At 42.6% G+C, this 6,961-nt stretch overlaps 1 non-coding gene and 1 pseudogene across 2 annotated transcripts; one reads left to right on the forward strand and one right to left on the reverse strand.

Moving 5' to 3' along the window:
- Positions 1-5,432: 5,432 nt before the first annotated feature.
- LOC108282344 lies at positions 5,433-6,318 on the reverse strand (annotated as a pseudogene). The gene has a single exon (XR_001816371.2). The product of XR_001816371.2 is annotated as a 40S ribosomal protein S2-like (transcript).
- A 159-nt stretch (positions 6,319-6,477) lies between these two features.
- On the forward strand, positions 6,478-6,636 carry LOC119466905. Its single transcript, XR_005195414.1, has one exon. It is a non-coding gene; the product is annotated as a U1 spliceosomal RNA (small nuclear RNA).
- The last annotated feature ends 325 nt before the right edge of the window (positions 6,637-6,961 follow it).

Genomic DNA, 6,961 nt, shown 5'->3' on the forward strand with positions numbered 1-6,961 from the left:
CACAGCTTCAAACCTCTCTGTAGGATCCACAGAGACCTTTTTTGCAATTGTATAGGGGTTCAATTTCCACTTTTGTCCAGTTCCGTTTTCCTTACTCCTGCTGATCCTGAAAGCATTGATTCTGAAAAGGCTGATCCCGAAAGCAGACACCGCAGTTAACCTTCTGCACAAAAATCTCAGACTCTCAGAATCTGGTTTCCAGAAAGGTCCCAGGAACTTCCAAACAAAATTAGAAAATTATGAAGGAAACAGGTGCAGTGGTTTATGCCTGTGATCCCAGTGCTTTGAGAGGCCAAGGCAGGAGAATCACTTGAGCCCAGGAGTTTAAGACCAGCCTGGGCAACATAGTAAGGCCGTGCCTTTATTTATTTATTTTTTCATTTGAGACGGACTCACTCTGTCACACAGGCTGGAGTGCAGTGATGCAATCTCAGCTCACTGCAACCTCCACCTCTTGGGTTCAAGTGATTCTCCCTGCCTCAGCCTCCTTAGTAGCTGGGATTACAGGTGCTCGCCACCACGCCCGGCTAATTTTTGTGTTTTTATTAGAGACAGGGTTTTGCCTTGTTGGCTAGGCTGGTATCAAACTCCTGACCTCATGTGATCTGCCAGCCTTGGCATCCCAAAGTGCTGGGATTGCAGGCATGAGTCACCGTGCCTGGCCATTTTAATCTATTATTTGTGCACTCTGCCTAGAATATATTAGATGCTGTCACAAAAACTTAGAGAGTACAAATACATATTTGCCTATTGTATTAATAAAAAATATATGGAAAAATCAAGTGCATAGATTTATTTGAGCTGTAGAAAATAAGTATAATGGCACTTGATATATGGAAGGAAGCCGTTTCCTGAATTTTTGACTTAGCTTTCTTACAATAAACTATGATTTACAGCTAGCTGCAGTGGTTCACACCCGCATTCCCAGCACTTTGGGAGGCGGAGGCAGGTGAATCACGTAAGGTCAGCCTAGCCAACATGATGAAACCCTGTCTCTTCTAAAAATAAGAAATCAGCTGGGTATGGTGGCACACACCTATAGTCCCAGCTACTCTGGAGTCAGAGGCAGGAGAATCACTTGAACCTGGAAGGCAGAGGTTGCAGTGAGCTGAGATTGGGCCACTGCACTCCAGCCTGGGTGACAATGTGAGACGATACTCTGTCTCAAAAAAAACAAAAAAGAAAAGAAAAAATGCTACCAATAAATACATTAATTAAAACATCAAAAGTGAGCCAATAATAAAGTAAAAATAAGAAACAAAAGAAGGTAAGAGTAAGAGTTACATTTCTAAGGCGTATTTACCATGCCCTCCGTGAAGGCACATCTGTTGTGACTGCTTCCTTTAATTGCAATACTTCAATTACTAGTCGTTCCAATCACTTAGTAGTTAGGGTGCTATGGCCTGAATGTTTATGCAGTCCTCTCCCCAGTTTTTTTTTTTTTTTTTTTTTTTGAGACGGAGTCTCACTCTGTCACCCAGGCTGGACTGCAGTGGTGGGATCTTGGCTCATTGCAACATTCACCTCCCAGGTTCAACCCATTCTTCTGCTGCAGCCTCCCTAGTAGCTGGAGTTACAGGTACCTGCCACCACCCCCAGCTAATTTTTGTATTTTTAGTAGAGATGAGGTTTCACCACGTGGCCCAGGCTGGTCTCAAACTCCTGACTTCAGGTGATTTGCTGCCTCAGCCTTCCAAAGTGCTGGGATTACAAGTATGAGCCACCATACCCAGCTCTTCTCCTGATTTATATGCCGAAATCCTGACCCCGTATTTTTTAAAATAATGTCATAGATCATTATTCTCCATGTGTTCCATAAATTAGAATTCAATGATGGTACTAGGATATGAGGACTGAGGACTTTGAGAGGTGGTTAGGTCATGAGGCACCCTCATGGATGGGATTGGCATCCTTATAAAAGAGGCCTGAGAAAGCTCCCTTGCCCCTTGCACCATGTAAGCTTACAGTGATATAACTGAATTCTATGTATCAGAAAGCAGGCTGCTATCAGACACTGAATTTGCTGGCATCTTGATCTTGGACTCCCAACCTCCAGAAGTATGAAAAATAAAAGTTTATTTTTTATAAACCACCGAGTGTATGGTAATTCATTATAGCAATCCTAATGGACTGCCACATAGGCTCGTACTAACAGCTGTAATAAATAGACCTCAAAATATATATTACTAAAACATAATAACAGTCTCTCTTTCTTTCTTTCCTTCCTTCTTCCCTCCTTCCTTCCTTCTTTCTTTCTTTTCTTTTCTTTCTTTTTTGAGACAAACTCTCACTCTGTCTCCCAGGCTGGAGTGCAGTGGCACGATCTTGGCTCACTGCAACTTCTGCTTCCTGGGTTCAAGCAATTCTCCTACCTCATCCCCCTGAGCAGCTGGGATTACAGGCACATGCCAAGATGCCTGGCTAATTTTTTGTATTTTTTTAGTAGAGATGGTTTCACTATGCTGGGCAGGCTGGTCTCGAACTACTGACCTCATGAGCCTTACGCCTTGGCCTCCCAAAGTGTTGGGATTATAGGTGTGAGCCATAGTGCCTAGCCTAATAACAGTTTATTTCTTGCTCACCTAAGAGGTTGTCGTTTCTGAGGGGTGATGGACCCTCTCTGTATCAGGCCCCCTTATGTTATGTTAAAATTATGTAGCTCTGTTTTCCTCAAATCCTCATTGTCATCAGCATCTGGCCATTGAAGGGGGAAATAAAGCAGGGAAGAGACTTACATATTTCTTTTGTTTTTTGGGGGGACGGAGTCTCACTCTGTCACTCAAGCTAGAGTGCAGTGGCATGATCTTGGCTCACTGCAACCTCTGCCTCCCTGGTTCAAGCAATTCGCTTGTCTCAGCCTCCTGAGTAGCTGGGATTACAGGTGCATACCACCACGCCAAGCTAATTTTTTTTGTATTCTTAGTCGAGACAGGGTTTCACCATGCTGGCCAGACTGGTCTGGAACTCCTGACCTCAGGGAATTTGCTCACCTCGGCCTCCCAAAATGTTGAGATTACAGGTGTGAGCCACCATGCCTGGCCAAGAGTTATGTATTTCTTAAAATAACGTCATAGATCATTATTCTCCACGTGTTCCAAAGATCGGAATTCAATTGTGTGGCCACAAATAACTACAAGGCAAGCTTGGAAAAATAGTTTAGTTGTGTGTTCAGCAAAAATAGGAAACTCATTTTTGCTGCACAGTTGACAGACCCAGACAGAGTCCCTGTGCAGCATAAGAAACACAAACGTACCAAGCTTTTCAAACCATGCTAGATGGATCTTAAAGGTGCCACTTGGCTGACTGCTAGAGTCAGTCAGTAGCAGAAACGCTTCGGAAGGAAATCCACCTTCTTTAGCTGTCCTGAGAGTGCTTAAAACTCAGTATCTAAAAATAATTCTAACATTCAATAATAGTTGTACCAATATATCAAGTAGGCCCCACAGTAAAGCACTTTGTCTGCTTCAAGACAGGATAGATGGCCTCTTAGGAACAGACTCAGTCGGCCCTTTCTCCTCCTTCCCCCTTCTAATGAATCAGCCACGTTGTTTGGGAAGGCTTCTGAGACCATTATCTGGATGTCTCATTGCTCTGACACTACCACTTTGGACGCTAGAATTTCAATCAAGAAGACCAGTGAGACTTAACCAGTTCATTTTCTTAACATTTTGTCAACAAATGAAATAAACTTTTCTGGTAAAATGGCTGTTAAGAAAAAAGTTATTTATCTTGACCTATTGGCACAAGTAAACAGTGAATCTTTCAACATTCAAACTAGAGATCAGAATTTTATTTGAAGAAGATGACGACTTTGTGGTTAATGGTATTCTTTTTGTACTTACTCACTCTTCCAGATCAGCGACAGAGAATAATTGGCCATTCTGTAGATGGCTTCACAAGAGAAGAACTTACAACCCATATCGGTTGCTGTTTTTTTTTTCTTTTTAAGTTCAAGAAGGATGTTCCTGGGGGAAAATATAATCAGGTTTAAATTTCAAACGAAACTGCCTGTGCAGGAGGTTTTCTATTTGTAGCCTAAATGGTTAACTCAGACATGTCTACACACAGAACAGCCAAATAATAATTAAGTGCTGTCAATGAACACCACCACACCAGATATTATCAGTGTTTACTTGTAGTGTCTGCTTATATTTACAAATCACTTTATAATGTTCATGAAAGTATTTTGCCTCAATTATTTATTTCTAACTAGTCATATAGCATGGGTGGGTGATCTTTTTTTCAAATTACTGACTACATCTCCTAAAGCAAAATCAACTATATAATTAATTTAGAGTTGTTTTTCCTTAAAGAAACATTAACATCAAAATCGCAACCTTTTCTACCTAAGCTAACGAGTTTTATATGACACCATTCTTACAAATAAATGGAATTCTGTAAGGATAAACAAGAAAGTATTAACCATTGTTAATTCTGTGGAGTAGAACTAAATAAGGGGAGTGCAAAGGAGTTTTTATACATTTTATTTTTACCCTACTGTATGTAGGGTAAAATGGATGTTAATTTTATTTAAGAAAAAAAAATCAATAAAGAAATTACCAACCTCTGGAAAAAAAAGAAAACAAAAAGTATATAATTCTTACAAAAATGCTTTAACATGGAATTTATTTCCATTCTGTGGCCAGTTAGCAGAGAGGGGAGCTAGAATAGGAAGGAAGAAGGAAGAGGTAGGAGGCAGAGGTGGGAAATAGAGACCGGGATAAAGGGGCGAGAAGACACAAAAAAGGAAAAGGAAAACATGAATGACCAAGGAATGGTTTGGCAGAAACGAAGCAGGGGAGAGAATGAGAAAGAAAATGAAAGAAGAGGCCAGGCACAGTGGCTCACACCTATAATCCCAGCACTTTGGGAGGCCGAGGCAGGTGGATTACCTGAGGTCAGGAGTTCAAGACCAGCCTGGCCAACATGGTGAAACCACATCTCCACTAAAAATACAAAAATTAGCCCAGTGTGGTGGTGTGCATTTGTAATCCCAGCTGCTCAGAGGGCTGAGACAAGAGAATCGCTTGAACCCAGGAGGCGGAGGTTGCAGCCCAGATTGCGCCAATGTACTCCAGCCCAGGCAACAAGAGTGAACTCCGTCTCAGGAAAAAAAAAAACAAAAAAAAAACATTTTTTTTTTCCAAGAAAATGAAGGAAGGGAAAGAGCAGCAGATTTTTTTCTTGAAAAAAGTGGGGGACATTTAGATAAAGTGAAGAGCAGAACCTACCTATTAGGGAAGGGAATTGGGGGGAAAGTTTTCTATGGTACCGCAGCCGTTGTGATCAGAACAAGGCTAAGGTGAAATGAGTCCAAGATAGTCTAGCTGTGGATTGGGTTTCCTACCTTTTCTGTAGACTCCATGAAGAGCCATAAGTGACTCTTACAACCTACTTGTTTATAAATTTTGTAGATTCTTTTTTTTTTTTTGCAATGTTAATTCACTTTATTTTTCGTGTATAAAAACCCTATGTTGTAGCCACAGCTGGAGCTTGGGTCCTCTGCACGGAGACTCTGGTGTGGGTCTTGACGAGGTGGTCAGTGAATTCCTGATAGGGAGACTTGGTGAATACAGTCTCCTTCCAGAGATCGGGAGTCAGGTAGCTGTAAGTCTTAGAGATGGCATCAAAGGTGGCCTTGGAGAAGTTGCCCAAGGTGGCAGTGCAGCCCCTAGCTGAGGCGTGGCAGTCATCGATACCAGCCATCATGAGCAGCTTCTTGGGCACAGGTGCTGAGACAATGCCAGTGCCCCTGGGCGCAGGGAGGAGGCACTAGCACAGAGCCACAGCAGCCTGTCACCTTGCAAGGGACCATGTGGGGCTTGCCGATCTTGTTCCCCCAGTAGCCTCTGCGCACGGGGACAATGGAGAGCTTGGCCAGGATGATGGCCCCACGGATGGCAGTGGCCACCTCCTTGGAACACTTAACACCCAGACCAACGTGACCATTGCAGTCCCCAATAGCAACAAATGCCTTGAACCTGGTGCACTGGCCAGCACGGGTCTGCTTCTGTACCGGCAAAATCTTCAAAACCTCATCCTTGATCTCAGATTCCTTGATGGGCAGAGGGAAGAGATAGATCTCTTCCAGAGATTTAATCTTCATGTCTTTGACCAGGCGGCCCAACTTGGTGACAGGCATCGACTCCTTATCCTCGGCTTTGCCTCCGCGAGCTCTGCTGCCTCAGCCCGGCCCCAGATACCACTGCCTAAACCTCAATGGAAGCCACCACGGTTCCCCATCTCAGGGCCCTCGGGGCCACCTGGTCCCCCCGCCACCCCCCCACCCCCCGTCCCTGCACCGGCGTCATCTGCCATTTGGTGTTTTATCGGAGAAGAAGGTGTAGATTCTTTCTTAAAAATTGAAATATAATTTACAAACCATAGAGTTCACCCTTTTAAAATAAACAGTTCAGGATTTATGGTAAGTCCACAAGTTATGCAATCTTCACCACTAATTAATTCAAGAATATTTTCATATTTACCTGGCAGGTGAAATACCATCATCACAAAGGTGGCTCTCCCAGAGTGAGGCTTATTTATTGCACTCTGGATCTGCTGATGATTGCAATTTCAAGCATGGAAAACTCAACTGCATAATCTTTGGTAGTGGAGGACTGTGTTCACACTCTTCCCTGTAACAACAACAACAACAAAATATATATATTTTTATCACCCCCTAGGAAATCATGTGGTTTACTACATTAGCAGTAACTCTCCATTTTTCTCCTCCCTCTAGCGCCTGGAAACCAATAATCTCTTTTCTGTCTCTATAGATTTGCATATTCTGGAAATTTCATATAAACAAAATCATCAAATATGTGACATTTTGTGTGTGCCTTCTTTCACTTACCATAATGTTTTTAAGATTTATCCATGTGATAGCATGCATTAATATTTCTTTTTTTTTTTTTTTTTTTGAGAGAGTCTTGCTCTGTCTCCCAGGCTGAAGTGCAGTGGC

The sequence above is a fragment of the Cebus imitator genome, unplaced genomic scaffold (genome assembly GCF_001604975.1).
Source record: "Cebus imitator isolate Cc_AM_T3 unplaced genomic scaffold, Cebus_imitator-1.0 Scaffold239, whole genome shotgun sequence".
Classification (NCBI taxonomy): Eukaryota; Metazoa; Chordata; class Mammalia; order Primates; family Cebidae; genus Cebus; species Cebus imitator.